At 47.4% G+C, this 16,221-nt stretch overlaps 1 protein-coding gene across 2 annotated transcripts in view; it reads right to left on the reverse strand.

Moving 5' to 3' along the window:
* The window catches only part of SEMA5A (semaphorin 5A), a 2,281,219-nt gene that overhangs the window by 1,104,510 nt on the left and 1,160,488 nt on the right, over positions 1–16,221 (reverse strand). The gene's annotated exons all lie outside the window — the stretch shown is intronic.

The following is a 16,221-nucleotide window of genomic DNA, read 5'->3' on the forward strand; positions in this document are numbered from 1 at the left end:
AGCACAATGGTCTTTGCAAGGCAGAGGAATGTGCAGCTCTACGATAGTACATGCACTCAAGAAGCATACATCAGTTTAGTTTAGTTTAGTTTAGTTTAGTTTAGTTTAGTTTAGTTTAGTTTAGTTTAGTTTAGTTTGTTTATTTATAAAGCATCCGAACCCTCAGGTAGCTGGGCGCATAATCATGTGCACAGCAGAGTTACATATCGTTACACAAGCATCATAATACAACAGACAGAGCATACATTAGTCCAGGCTCTGAGTGTTTACATACAAGAGTACAATATACAGAGAATAGAATGTACAGAGAATAGGCACAACGTAGTTACAGTGGCGAGTGAGGACCGGGTTACAGGTTGGTCCTGAGTAGGCTGTAGATAGAGTAAACATTACTACAGGTAAAGAGAGGTGGCTGGCCGGTCGTGTCGGTGAGAGTCTAGATGTTTAGGCTAGTAGCCACGATTTTACCGTGGCTCTGAATGGCCAGAACGCGGTTTCCAATTTAATTGTAGGAGGGAGGGTGTTCCAACATTGTGCTGCGAGCACTGGGAAACTAGAGCCTCCTGCTGTTTTTAGGTTATAGTTGGGTATCTTTAGTTGGTGCAGGTAAGGAGTTCTGGTGGGTCTAATGGGGCAGTGTCTAGAGAATTTGTCTGAAAGGTAGCGTAGGGCAGAACGTGACAGGCACTTGTGGGCGATGACCAGGGTTCTTAGCTTAATTCTGTCGAGGATTGGGAGCCAGTGGACTTCTTTGCTAACCGTGTATATGTGCAGCTTGCGCGGGAGGTTGAGGGCACATCTTAGTGCATTATTTTGCAGGATCTGGAGCCTGTTCAAATTTTTTGTGGTAGTACCTAAGTAGAGTATGTTGCAATAGTCTAATTTAGACAAAATCAGCGCTCTAGATAGGGTGAGGCAACTAGAGGTGGAGAGAAAAGGCCTACAGGCATTGATCAATTTATTGGTGTATGTGGTAGCTGAGATGGTAGAGTTTATTTGTTTCTTTAGTGACAAGGTAGAGTCGATGTATACACCTGGTGTTTTGACCTCTTTGGATACTTTTATGATGTTGCCATCGATGGTAAAGGATTGGTATCTTTGGTCCAATTTGTTGAGGCGAGCCTGGGAGCCTACGATAAGCAGTTCTGTTTTATCGTTGTTTAGGCAAAGACTGTGTGTGGCCATCCAGGCTTGGATTTCTAAGTAGATATCATTAAGCTTTGCAACATCTTCTTCATAGCTACCAGTGAGCGTGATGAGGACCTGGGTGTCGTCGACATAATTAGTGTAGCTGACACCCAGATCGTCAAGACGGTCAAATATTAGCTTCGTGAAGATGTTGTAGAGTGTGGGGGAAATGCAAGAGCCTTGGGGCACTCCACATGTGATTGGGATAGGTTCCGCAGCCGCAGTGGGGCGAAGACTCTAGTCGACCTGTCAGACAGAAATGACTGGATCCAATTAGTGGCATTCTGAGAGAATGCAGCAGCCGAGGAGAGGTGTTGGGTGAGGATCTGGTGGTCAACCAGATCAAAGGCGGCGGAGAGATCCAACAAGAGCAAGATGGCCAGTTTGCCCTTGTCTTTGGCATCATCCATTTGGATTTTTAGATCCAAGAGGGCAGTTTCAGTCCCGTGCCTTGGTCTAAAGCCGGGTTGTCGCAGGCCTAGTGGGTTGTTGTCTTCCAAATGTTGTTGTATTTGGAGATAGGCTACCCTGTCCAAGATTTTGAGAAGAAATGGGACTGTGGCGATGGGCCTGTAGTTTGTGGGGATGTTGGGATATAGGTTAGGTTTTTTGAGCAGGGGTAGGACCCACGCTTCTTTAAGGTTGTTGGGGACCACTGAGTTTTTGAAGGAGGAGTTGATCAGAGAGGTGATAAGAGGGGCTAGCTCATTAGCACCGTCTTTGATGACAGATGCGGGACAAATGTCAGCTTTGCAGTTGGATGGTTTGAGACTGGCTATTTTCTTGATTACTTCCTCTTCTGTGACTGGTGAGAAGTGGAAGAAGGGGCAATTAGGGGTGGTGTGGTTTATTTTGCTGCTGGGGTTCTGCTTGGAGGAAAGGCTAGCTTTTTTTGCTTCTATCTTAGTTTGTAGGAGGGCAAATTTGTTAGCGAGGGCGAGCTGGATATTGTTACACCAGGCCTTGTCTTTGATGCAGTCCTCTGTAGGAGGCAATGGTGATTCAAGTTCTCTTAGTATAGAGAAAGGTTCTTTAGAGCCAGATTTGGCATTTTGCATTCTCACGTTATAGATCTCTTTTTTGGCATTTAAGATGGCGGATTTGTAGGTGGAGGCAGCTGAAGCGAATTTGTCTTTAGTGGAGAGAGAAGGGGCTTTTCTCCAGCTAGTTTCTGCAGTTCTTTTAATATTGCGGAGAGCTTTTAATTCTGCTGAGAACCATTTGTTGGAGTGGGCAATAGGTTTGGCTTTTCGTTGTTGGCTGCTGGGTTGTCATTTTGCATCGGTAGATTAGCTTTCCTGATAGGCGCGAGGAGAGGTTTGAGGTTCTCTATAGTGATGTTGCGGTTATTTCTGGAGATTATTTGATGTAACTTTGTGGGTCGTGTGGTAGATGGTAAGGATATAGGTAAAGAGAAGCTAATACGGTGATGGTCAGTCCAAGCATAGGGAGTGATGTCAGTCAGTGAGAGGTTGCAATTGGCATCTGCAAGCCAATCCAAGGATCTTCCTTTTGTATGTGTAGGTTGAATAATGTGTTGGGTGAAGCCTAAATGAGTAATCGTGTCATTAAGGGAAGTGGCCTGGTTGTCATTGGGGTCATTGAGTCCCAAGTTGAAATCTCCCAGAATGATGATTTAGGATTTCGGTTTCAAATTGGTAGTGAGTAAGAGAGAGATATCCTCTTCAAAGGTAGAGGGGGGTCCTGGGGGTTTGTATATGATATGGATCAGGATGGTTTGTGTGTCAGATAATGTGAGTTTGACAGATAAAAGTTCGGCTGAGGGTAGTGTTGTGCTGGTTACCTCTCTGATGTTTAGGGAGGATTTCGCAATAATTGCTATTCCTCCTCCTATTCCATTTTTTCTGACAGCTCGGATGATGTTGTAGTTGTCCGGAGTGGCTAGAGCTATTGTGGGACCGGCTGCTGGGTGGAGCCAGGTCTCCCTGATAGCGATAAAGTCTAGGTGGTTAGTGGAGCTAATGTCGGCGACATCAGTAGCGTGGGCTACCAATGAGCGAGCGTTGATGAGAGCTCCCTTGATAGAGGTCTGTGGAGGGTTGGCTTTCGTGTGTGGTGGCGAGTGAGGTATTGCAGGGTTGTGACTCGGTGGGAGGTCAGTAAGTGAGGTAGGCTGCTTGGGGTTCTTAGTCTGATTGGTGAGCATTCTGCTGAGTTTTGTATCAAGATTAGTGTGATAGCTGAGTCTATCATTTCTAATCAAGGTCGGTGGGGCTGTGTGCAGGAATGTGGTAGTAGGTGCAACAAGGCGAGAACCTAGTCTTATGTTTCTAAGGGGTGTGGGACAGGGTATGCAGGGTGAAGGTGGGCGGGCAAATCTGTTTATCCAATCTATTGGAGATAGTAGATCTGGGTAAAGTGGTAGGGTTGTGTGGGCGTGGTTCTGAGGTGAGATATTCTGGAGCAATGGGAGGAGGGTAGCCATAGTTAGAGTGGCGCCTCTAAGTGTGGCCATTGTGGGTGACTTGGCTCTAATGATGGGGGTAGTGAGGTTCATAGGTTACTAGCAAGAATAGTTAGTGTATTCAATTAACGTATGTGTAGGCACTAGATAGGCACTACAGTAGTAAAGTACAGTAGTAACTACAGATAAGGCACAACACAAATCAAATGTTGTCTATTAGCGACCATGAGGCACAACACAGATCAAATGTGGTCTATTAGCGACTATGAGGCACAACACAGATCAGATGTGGTCTATTAGCGACCATAAGGCACAACACAGATCAAATGTGGTCTATTAGCGACCATAAGGCATAACACAGATCAAATGTGGTCTATTAGCGACCATAAGGCACAACACAGATCCAATGTGGTCTATTAGCGACCATAAGGCACAACACAGTTGAAATGTGGTCTATTAGCGACTATGAGGCAAAACACAGATCAGATGTGGTCTATTAGCGACCTTAAGGCATAACACAGATCAAATGTGGTCTATTAGCGACTATGAGGCACAACACAGATCAGATGTTGTCTATTAGCGACCATGAGGCACAACACAGATCAAATGGGGTCTATTAGCGACCATAAGGCACAACACAGATCAAATGTGGTCTATTAGCGACTATGAGGCACAACACAGATCAGATGTGCTCTATTAGCGACCATAAGGCACAACACAGATCAAATGTGGTCTATTAGCGACCATGAGGCACAGCACAGATCAGATGTGGTCTATTAGCAACTATGAGGCACAGCACAGATCAGATCTGGTCTATTAGCGACTATGAGACACAACACAGATCCGATGTGGTCTATTAGCGACCATAAGGTGCAACATATGATGCAGTGTGGTGGCATCTAAGTCCAGAATAGCACAAAATGCTGAATTAGGCAGCGCCTGGGTTCGGGTAGGACACTTACCATAGCTAAGAAATAATATAATCAGTCTGCTGTGTTAAGTCAGAATAAGCTGGTCTAACCAGGGTCTGAGCGCAGATGGTGGAGTATGGCCTGGACTCATTAAGATAGTAGTACAGTAGGTCATTATAAAATAGGCCTGAACTCATTAGGACAATGTGGCGACAAAGGTTACTAAATAATGTTACACAGTAGGCTGGTCCCAGATACTTGGTAAACACGTTGTTCTGCTCTGTAAAGTACAGACAATGCCGTAACATAGGCCTGAACCTGATATATTGATGAGACAGGTTACAGTGTTTACTTTGATGCTAAAAGGTTATAGCATGTTATTGTAGGGTCATATTTTCACAGCGTGCGGAAGTAGTGCAGACAGTATAAGAGCACTCACCGAAGGGTCTGGAATTCAGATTATGTGAATGTTCTTTATGCGCACAGTTAGGCGAACAGGGGGCAAACAGGGGCCTTTGTATGGGCCTTCGTAGGCGGCCGCCGGCGTTTCCGCCTGCCGGCGGATATGGCCGCTACTAAATGCGGCTAGTAGCTTAGCAACGAGGCACCAGCCTTGTTATGGTGCCGCGTCGCGCCTGACATCACAGGGTCATGCAAAGAAGGTCAGGCGGCGATTTCAGCGATGCCTGCTCTGTTGGGAGTGCAGGAAGGTGCTTTTGCGTAGGTCGAATGAATGAGGGCAAAAGGGCCTTACCAAGGCGGAGGACTCGGAAGAAGGGTAAGGTGTAGCTTGAAGCTGTGCGTCCGCATGGCTTGATCCCCGCTCCGGCTTCTGATGCGAGGAAGAGGAGGGGCTCCTGCCCTCTCCTCAGGTAGCTGTTGTAGGCGCAGACTGGGGTTCACTGGGGGCAAACAGGGGCCTTTGTATGGGCCTTCGTAGGCGGCCGCCGGCGTTTCCGCCTGCCGGCGTATATGGCCACTACTAAATGCGGCTAGTAGCTTAGCAACGAGGCACCAGCCTCGTTATGGTGCCGCGTCGCTCCCGACATCACAGGGTCAGGCAAAGAAGGTCAGGCGGGCGATTGTAACTACAATTGCATTTTCAAATATTATAATGTAACATTAATATCTTAAATGAGTTCCCAGCTTCAAAAGATGAACCACAAGCACCTTAAAAAAACACACTGGTTTGACACTTGATCAGATCTGATATATACAAACATTTAAAACATTTTAAAAACCAGGCAAACCGTTCAGAGGAAAACATGCAGCTAAAGATCGATTTTTCTGATCAATGAGCTGAGCTCATTTGAGCATGATATGTCAGATGTGAAAGGCTCAGCCAGAGTTCTGAGTCACTGAAGTGTGTTTAGCATAGGGAAGGATGCATTTCCATTTACACCGAACCTTGCAAATTTTGCTTAAGTTGGCATTTGTACATTTTAATGTTAATGTTAAAGGTATGTGTACTGTGCACCGTCACCACCATAGTAGTCCCCAGGCGCTCTGGCGGATCTCAAAAGGAGGGCGTGAAAAGGAAGGTGGGGGAGTTAGTAGGGTGTAGTGCGAATAGGAAAGTGAGAGTTGTAATGTCCTGTTGGAAGCTTCAGTTGGGTTTGACCGTTCGCTGAGTTTAAGAGCTGTTTTCGGGTTGGTGCGACTTCCTATGTGCTATTGTGATTGGTTATGTGTTGTTAGTCTGTTGTTGCAGTGTGGTGAAGTATGTGCGGATTGCTGTGCAACAATGTGGTTCTGTGAGTTTCTGTGTGGGAGTTGTATGCGGAAGGTTGAGGTTTTAGAGTTGGGTTTGCAGGTTTTCCTTTTCTCTTTGTCTTTGCGTTTCTGTGCTCAAGCATCTTCAATTATCCTGGGTGTTTGGTAGGTTGTCCGCCTAGTTGACAGGCCTGTTGAGGAGTTGCAGTATTCCTCTGTGTTACTCTAGTGGTCTATCTACCTGGCTGATGCAGGCGTGTACCCTGTCCTGGGTTTGCGATGTTTGGGTTAGAGGCTCTTATCCTCTTGCAATGCGTTAGCTGGATGCCCTCTATGGGTGGTTGTCCAATTAGTGGGTTAAGTTCTGTTGTTCCTCTGTCTATGGATGGCCTGTCTAAGCAGGGCTCTGGTAGGGCACTATGCATTGGAAGAGGGCAGCGCAGTTGGGAGGAGGGTGACGGGTTCCTAGTTAACTTGGGCAGTGTCCTGGCTATTGTTGCTTGCTTTCGGTGGTTGCTGGGTTTTCCTGGGTAAAGGGGATTCTAGGAATCGCAGATGGCAGGCAATGGAGGAACACGCTTAGATCTGAGATTCCTAGATAGTGGGAGAAAATGCCTAGGTTTCACAAAACGGCAGTAAATTTAGAGAAACACACCTAGATCAATAATTAAGAAAATACATGTAGGATGATACATACTACCGCATGACAAGATAGTCAACTGAGCGGGGTAGGTGCACATTCATTAATATTTCCTTATGTAATTCTCCAGAACCATCATTGGGCCTCATTACGAGTTGCCAGTAAAACCGGGTTCATTACCGGCATGCCGGAATGAGCGGGTCCGTGCTCGTATGAACCCGCTAATAGCGGGTGATTACGAGTGCGCGAGCACGCGCGTTACACATGCCGGTAGTGGCAAAACCACCATGCCGGTAACGGGCCACCAACCCCCCTATACCGACATTGCGGGTACCGCCCATTCCGTAACCGCGTCATAACAACCACTAAACACTGGCAGGGTAATACCGGCACGGTATTACCGTGGTCGCAAAAAAGGACCCGGAAATTACGTCATTGCGTCGGAACAGGAAATGAGCCGGCGGCCATCTTTAAAAACACAATCCATTGCCATCCTCCATAACCACCACTACACTCGTGTTGTTGTGTGCCACAACTGAAGCAGGATGTCGAAGGCCACCAGTAAATCCTCCGAAAGGAAGAGGAAGCAGCATTTTTCTGATGCTGAACTGACTATGCTTGCTAACACCCTCGAACAGCATGCAGACACAATCAGGAGCACAGACCTCAAGCATGCGGCAGAAACCAAAAAAAAACAGGTCGCTCAGAGGGTGTCAGCAGTGGGGAGCACCCCAAGGAGTGTACGTGACTACCGGAAGCACTGGGACGACCTCCGCCTCTGGGTCAGGAAGATCCTGGCGGAGAACAAGAGGGCCGCAATGGCGACAGGCGGTGGCCCATACTCCCCTGTGAAGCTCACCACATGGGAGGAGACCACAAGTGCATTCATTGTCCCGGAATCCATAGAGGGAATAGGAGACCAGGAGTTTGGCGCTGCAACTACCACAGAGGAAGGTGAGTGAACCATCACATCCACGTATACCAAAACATGATGTGGCACAAGTGATGTGGAAGTTAGACTAGGCAAGGCAATGCATGTTCCAAAGCTACATCAACACATCCATAGAATAATGAGTGCCACACCCTGCACCACACGCATGCTGAGTGAAAATCCCAATCCCAAAAGAGGTGCAACATGACCCAACCATGCCCATGCGACCCACCACACAGACACCAAACCAATGCTATGCCACCAGCCATGCATTGATTGCCAACATGTCCCCTCAGTACACCAAATGCCACACACCAGAAATGAAATGATGCATGAATGTATGAACATATTACACCGCAATACATCATAGCTGCCATTTGACAACATCACTGATGACCTGCATCTCTTCTGTCTCCCAGGCACCGATGAGGAAGGTGGAACACAGGACAGGGGTGCGAGTACATCCAGTGCATGCAAAGGGACCGGGGCCACCGCCAACCCCCGTCCAAGAAAATGCCTGCAGCAACACCCAGTGTGCCACGCAAGGCATCAACCCTGCAGGGGGCACCTGCAGTGACAGAACAGCAGCAGGCACCCACAACAGTGGGAGCCGTTCTGCCAGCCACCACGGACGTTGTGTCCACAGAGGTGGATGATGAGGCTGGAATCATGTCTGGAATACCCACCCTATCCCCATTGCCAGCCCCCACCCACCTGCGGAGTCTGAGAGCCTGGACGATCTGTGTTTCCATGACTCTGACCTTGGAGAATCAGACATTGGGATCTTCCAGGGGGACAGTGCCCAGGACGAGGAGCCCACGCAGGTGCCTTCCACCACCCCGCCAGCCACCACCCTGCCAGCCACCACCCTACCAGCCACCACCCTGCTAGCCACCAGTACACCTGCGGCCAACACCTCCTTCGAGGCTCGCCTAGCAAGGGTAGAGGCCTGCCAAGAGTCAATGCTGCAAATCATACATCGACAGGTCAACGCTGGGAATGAGGCCATGAGGGCAATAGCCACGGCCATTGCAGCCAAAACAGCTGCTGTGGAGGCATCTACATGTGCATTCAGGGAGTGCATGGGGTCACTGACACAGGCCCTTCTTGCCAACATCCCACAAATGCAGCGTCAACACCTTGGCCCAGCCATGAGACTGCCAATAGACACCTCCACTACAACAACCCCTTCCGCCTCGGTGCAATCGAGCCCTGTGCGGTTAACGCGCAGGAGCGCACGGCGCTCGGCTATGGCACCCCCAGACCCAAAAGTCTTGAGGAAATAACAGTATGGCCAATGACAATGTGAAGAACTACATTGGTGAAGGGAACACTGTTCGTTGCACACATGGGGACATTTGGGATCTGTGGGGTGGGTGAGGGAGTTTGTTGGGGTATTTTCAGGGGTTTGTGGGGTGGGGGAGGGAGTTTGTTGGGGTATTTTCTGGGTTTAGTGGGGTGGGTGTGGGAGTTTGTTGGGGGGGTCTGGGAGGGAGGAGTGGGCACATTTTTGCAGTTTTAAATAATACACAAGTTTGAGAAGAAAAATCCATGGCTGAACATTGTTATTTTTCGTGTGCATCCATTTAATGTGTTACGGTGTTCAGTGCCCAACTCCCAACATGCATGTTCATATTGGCCCAGTGTCTGACTGACACAAGTCTTTCATAGTCCCTGTGTTTCAGAAGTATTCTTGAATTCGTGCTTGCAGTACGGCATGGCCATCCCGTGCATCACGTACTGGCAGTGGGGCTACTTCACCTCCGTCTCCGTCCTCATCATCCTCACCCGGCCCATGCATGTCCATGTCATGTGACAATGGTACATTTCTCCGGATGCACATGTCGTGCAGCATGACACAGGCCATGGTGATCTTTGCCACCTTCTCAGGCCTACATAGGAGTGCCCCACCAGACCTGCTGAGGCAGTGGAACCGCCACTTCGACAGGCCAAAGGTCTGCTCAATGACAACACGGGTACGGGTGTGCACACGATTGTACTCCTCCTCATGGCCATTCAGCGGATTAGGCACAGGGGTGTGTAGCCACGGCCTCAAGGGATATCCTCCATCACCAGCAAGCAGATTCAAATAGGTGTGTGTCACTCTGAACTCCCGTAATTCAGGAGCACAGTCATGCCGCCAGCTATTTGGTGTGGCCATGCACATGTCCCTGTAAGCATGAAAAAATGTTATCTAGGTGCAATCTGTACTGTCATGAGGTGTGGTAGACTGGTTGGCATTCAATAGATGATGCAGGGTGTAATCATGCATGCTGAGGCAGATATGCTGTGGTAGTGCAACAATGTTTTGACTCCAATTCATGCTGTTCATTATTTACTATGCATGGTCACACTGCCCACATAGCCACACTTGCTGTCCTGTTCATTCATGCATTGCTTGCCATAACCATGGTGGTCTGGTTGTGCCTCTTAATTGTTCTCATTGATATGCATTATTTGTGATATGTGGCCCAGTGAAGTGTCATGTACGGTTTCACTGGTTCAGGTCAGGAGTGTTTGGCTCTGCATGCATTCTACAATCACCGGCTATTCTGACCCAGGTGCAGTATTGCCCCCCCTCATGCATCCCCACACATCGGTACCCCAAAGCACTGCCATGGGACGGTTGTGCAACTCACCAAGCAGCCAGCCAACCTGCTGGATGAATGATTGACTGCCGGTGTCTGTCTGATTGGTTCAGAATCCGAATAACAGTCAATCAGCAAGAAGAACCAGCGGCCTATCAGGTGTAGAAACCTCTCACACACACAGAATGCCTCCCTGCTCCCTACCCCCATTGTAAAGTTTGGGCTTGTTTTGGGGCTTATTCTTGTGATAGTCTGCTTGTTTGGGGATTATTTCCAAGGTATATTGAGCTTATTTTTGGCTTCTGAACTGGCAAATGTTTGTAAATGAATTGGAAGTGCCACATATCTAGCAGTGGCTAGGTTCACAGTATTACAAAATGAACTTGAAGCCTATTTTTAGACTCCTCTCTCTCCTTCATCCGTCACATCTTGGACCTTGCCAATAAAGCTCACTTTCAGCTTCACCTCCCTTTCCTCACTTTTACCCAGAAGCTCAATGTCACCAGCTATGGTCCTCTCTATGTTGAACTACTGCAACAGCCTCTTCCTCAATCTGCCCCTTTATTCCCTCCGCCCCCTTCAACTAATCCAGAATAGGGCTGCAAGATTTATCCTTGGCCTCAAGCCCAGAGACTGTATCCCTCCAGTCCTAAAATCTCTCCACTGGCTCCCAGTGGCCGTGAGGATCACATTTGAGACCCTCTGCATTATCCACAAGGCTTTCTGGGGCCTGGGACCCCACTATATCCAACTTTCTCTCCCTAAATACCTCCCTACTAGAGCCTTCTGCTCCAACTCTCTGCTAGTCAAACGCTTCTCCAAGCAGTAGGTCTCACCCTTTGGCTGGTGCCTCCCTTTGGAACAGACTTCCTGCCCTCCACCACCCAGACTTGAGCCAGACCTCCTTAACTTCTCAAAACTCTTCTTTTCTCTACCTCTTTCCCTTTCTCCCTCCACTACCAAGTTCCCCACTGCTGCTGAGACTGGTGGCCTGGTGGTCCTTCATGGGTTTTACAGGTAAGCATGCCCTCTGCTCAGTCGACACCTGCACCCCGCACCTCCAGCACTGCCCTCTGGATCTCCAGCCGGGTGACTGTGCATCCCCCCACCTCCGCCCTAGCACTTAGCCAGTGGCTTCCTCCCCTGGCACCCCCTGGCACTTCCACTTCAGGGTTCCCACTAGTACTTGTTCCCTCCCTTCACCCTCTCCTGCACTGCTCATCACTGCACTTGCATGTCCAAATGTCACAAGGCCTAGTTGGACCGTGATTGTTTTTACTGTTTTTGCTATTGTTTATTTACTCCCCTTGTTCCCTCCCCATGTTTGTCTTGTAGCACCTGGAAACACCATTTAGTGGTATATTTATAATTGTTCTTTTTTTTATTGGCGCCTAACAAATACTCAATAAATAAATACATAAATAAATAATTAACGACATAGTGCAGCCGCTGCAAGGCAAGCCTCACCATGTGCCATTTTATGCAGGTTTGAACTTCTGTCATTGAAGCCCACAAAGGCTGATTAGATTCTAATCTTCCACTTGTGACCTCACGACCGGCCGATGACATTATGATGCTTTTGAATGCAATGTCAGAGAACACCCAGGGACCGGAAGTGAAGGAAAAGTGATTGGGCGCATTAATTCACAGCTGCCTGCTTTCAGAGCACCCATGTACTACTTCAAAAAAAGAGAAAGCTGGTTAAAATATGAGAACACGCAGAGTAAATGCCCCCAACACGCAATATGTTGAAATGTGTTATCCCCATGGATTGTACTACCTATATAATGGTCTTGGCCTGTTTTATTGCACCTTACTAGTTTATTAGATGCAACCTGCACGTATGACGTCACTTCCCACCTCTAATAAGAAAGTGAAAATGGCATATCCACCGAACTTTAGGAACTGTTTACAGTTGGTGTGGTACCACAGTGCCTCCCACTTCAAGCTGCACACCGCAGAATGCCAGTGCTCTCCGCTGCCCTTAAAGCTATGGCTGGCTTTTTCATTTTCCTTTCTTCTGAGACACTTTCCGGTTGTGTTGGTAGTATGTTTATGTTGTGCACTGCTGTAGTTTAGCACAGGATAACAAGAATCTATCCGCATCTTATCACTTATTTTAATACCACAAAATTGCTTTCAAATGCATTGCACTAACCTGCTGAAACTATTTTTTGGAGCATTGTACAAGCTACATATTAGTGCTTTTATTAGGCAGCCAGATTCTGCATTGAGTGTAGATATCATCAACTAGTACAGGTCTCTTATATCATTGTAATCAAGAACCCGCGTATTACGGGGCCGTTATGTCCATGTAGCATAAAGAAAAAAAACACCATCTTATGGAAAAGGGCTATTATGAGGCACCACAGAGTCCAGGCACTGCTAGATACAGAATTCCCTTGGTGACTCTTATAACGTGGTGCACCATATCTATATATGGCATGCAGCGGGAATACATCCTTCTGTATATAACCTGAAAGGGACGTAGTCCATGATTTAGTTCAGCTGAGGAAAGTTGATTGGTGGCCAGATATATAAGGGAGTAGTTTGAGGGACTTTTGCAGACAAAGAAAGATAGGCGAGTTAAAAACGACGCATTTGTGGCTACAATCAGTAGTCTCAACACCTAGGAAACTGTCTCGGAAGCATTTGTGCTAATCGGGTACTACTTTTCAATATTTGGAAAGCCCTGGCAGATACTGGGAACAACAAGCAGAACGCTGGCAGCATGCAGCGGGCGCAGTTTACCCAAGGTTCTGGCGCGAGTTGTTTCTCGGCCAGTGCCCCGCATTTTCAATGCCACCTCTGCTTATGCACACGGATTACGTTGGCAGGAAAGGAAGACAAAAACAAGAGCAGGCCTGTCATTTGTGACTCCTGTGCTGTTCTTATCGAGCTGTGGAATGTTCTCGTAGGACAAGCAAGTGGGCTGTGACATTCCAGCTCCCCTCCCCCCCCACCCTTCCGGTCACAATTAACACCCTCCTTTACACCACAGAGAGCGAGCTGCGTAGGTCTCCATGACGATACGAACTGAGTAGACACAGAGAGAAGCACTGATCTTACTCAAGAGCACTAAACATTCTTAGCATCCCGTGCATACCTTCAGCCCCCGTTGCCGAGAGCTACTTCACTGTGGTGTCAAGCAGCGTAGAGAGCGGTATTGTTGGCGGTAATTTGGCATCCGTTTAATGAATACGGAAAATGCACTAAAGTGAGAGTCCGCGCTGGATATATAATATCAGGTCACTATGATTTAATGAATATTAATGAATATGTACGTCATTGAGTGATTTAATAAAAAGTGTGCATAGGCGGGGAGGAGAGGGAAACAGCAATACAATTAAAGAAAACAATGGCAGTTTACCTTTCGCTTTCTATGTCCGTTTTAGTGAATATAGTTAAGATGGGGGCTATAGCATTAATGTCTTAAATCTTTTCGAAAGTACTTGGTGGAATCATATGTCAACGCTGTCTTGCAGCAACAGCCCATGTGGGTTCTATAAACCATATTATTCGTATTAGGAGTAGGTGGCATTGCACGTGGCCTTGCCGACACACCTTTGAGCAAGCAGGGGATGTTGGAATGTTAAATGTTAAAGGTATTTGTACCGCGCACCGTCACCAACGGAATTGGTCCCCAGGTGCTCTGGCGGATCTGTAAACGATAAGGTGGGATGGGTTAGTAAGGTGAAGAGGGAGTAGGATAGTGAGAGGAGTGGTGTTCTGTTGGCAGCTTCAACTCGGTATACACCAGATACTGAGCTTTGGTGCTGCTATTGGACCTGTGTCAGTCCTCGTGTGCTGTTGCTCCGGCTTATGTGTTGTTGCAGTGTTGTGAAGTGCGTGCGGCTTGTGGTGCGAGAGATGGTTGTGTGAGTTTTTGAGAGAGATAAGTATGCAGAGTTTGAGGTTATATTGGGTTAGTGGGTTACCTGACCTTTAGCATGCTAACAATCACAGTTTTCTCTAAGTGTGGCACTTGTTGGCCTTCACAGTCTTATCAAGAAGCTGCACATGCCAATGTTCAGAGTTCTAAGTGTGGCACATGCTAACCTTCAAGTTTCATCTGGGCGCGGGCATGCTATCCTTCAATCAAAAACCTATCTAGATGCGACACCGGCTAATGTCCACAACTCTAATAATAAGGAATGATAAGGACAGCACCTTTTAATGAGCAGTCGAAGAGAATTGGGAAACGGGTCTTAGCTACAGCCATTCGTGTGGGGGCAAAGCAAGGCCACTTTCTTTTTGGAGCCCGATAGTAACATCTGGTTTTTCTACAGTGCCCCAGGACAGATTCTTTGCACTTATCTTCCAGGCACCGCAAAAAGACAACTATTTCAAAGATTGCCATCAAACAAGCCGATTTTCAGGCTCACATCAGGGCTTTCTGAAGGCGCCTTATCCCTGCTTTTCTGAAAAACAGTTTGTGCAAATGTTCCCTTTTTGGGACAAAAAAGCACCCCCAAAAATGTGAAGCTATGTCCAGCGATTTGTCAGTGTATGTGCTACTAAATTAATAAGGTTCACGCCCTTCCCATTTCGCTATATGGGGTTTAAGGGTTTAAGAATGAATGCTTTCATTAATAAGCAATTTTGGTCCTTAATGGACATTGCCAGAACTACACAATCTTTGTCAAACACCACTTTGGATAAAAATGAAACATACATTTCATTGCTAGCTAAAAGTGCTGAGAATGCCCTTCAACGTGGGAGCCAACAGTGTGTTTAGTTGCAAAAATCGAAAGACCCTGGGCTTGATTCACAACGCGTTTATCTCAGATGAGAAGCCGCGCTTGTGAATCAGGCCTAATGATACTCCATGAAATCAGGTGTCGGGGAATATCTTCTACAGCCCGTTGCTTGCCACTGATGGCAGCACGCAGAGGCCGCGTGCCAAATCCGCACCAGGCGTTCGCTTCTTAGAAGATCCATGCTGCAAGTAGGACTGAGGCTAGCTTTGGCATAGAAGGAGAATCTGCTCCCTTCGATTCCAGCTCATTTAAAGGAGATAGAACCTTAGCAACCCAAGCAGACTTGAGATTTAAACAGCGCACACTTTGGGGGTTTTAACTGGAACGCCTCATTATAGCCTCTCCTACTGGGGTCTAGCAATTCTGCTACAACCTGGGATTATCAGAAAGGACTTTGGTCCCAGGAGAGTCACACATACAATCATCCTGAAGATGTGTGGCCAGTGATCTAGCCGAAGGAACCCGAGCAGCCCGTCTCTTCACAAAGACAAGCATTGGAAACGTCAACAGTGTTGGCTAGTGTGTAAGCATGGGGTTAAGCATTTGCCATAATAGTAATTCTTGGTCGGAAGATGGTAACAACCGGAAAGTAGTGTGAGTACATGGGCAGATGATAGCATTGATTGGCAAATGCCTATCTAATACCAATACATGCATACTGCACATGCAGGCACACTTGGTTAAGCCATATGTATGACACCAGTAACTAATTTCAAATGCAATGAATCCATTCACTCTAAGGAGACTGCTTTGACATAACACTAGCAGGCATTTACAGCAGAATGTTTGATGTTACTGCTTGTTAAAACTAGCTTAAAGAGATCCTAGGAGGATGTGTGCTGGGGCAGACATGGCTCAGGACTGGGTGGGAATGGCCATATGGATTAACATAGCCATGGACGGTCAATGGGTGGGTAGAAAACCGAACACCACTCATAAAGTGTGCACCCCTCCCCAGATCCCATTTCCTTCCTAGCTGTACTCCAATGCAACAGTTTCCACTAATAGGTGGCCCTTTAGCACCACTTAGTAGCCAAAATTAAAAAGGACCCTGTTCTGGACCAT

The sequence above is a fragment of the Ambystoma mexicanum genome, chromosome 5p (genome assembly GCF_040938575.1).
Source record: "Ambystoma mexicanum isolate Mex_15411 chromosome 5p, UKY_AmexF1_1, whole genome shotgun sequence".
Lineage (NCBI taxonomy): Eukaryota > Metazoa > Chordata > Amphibia > Caudata > Ambystomatidae > Ambystoma > Ambystoma mexicanum.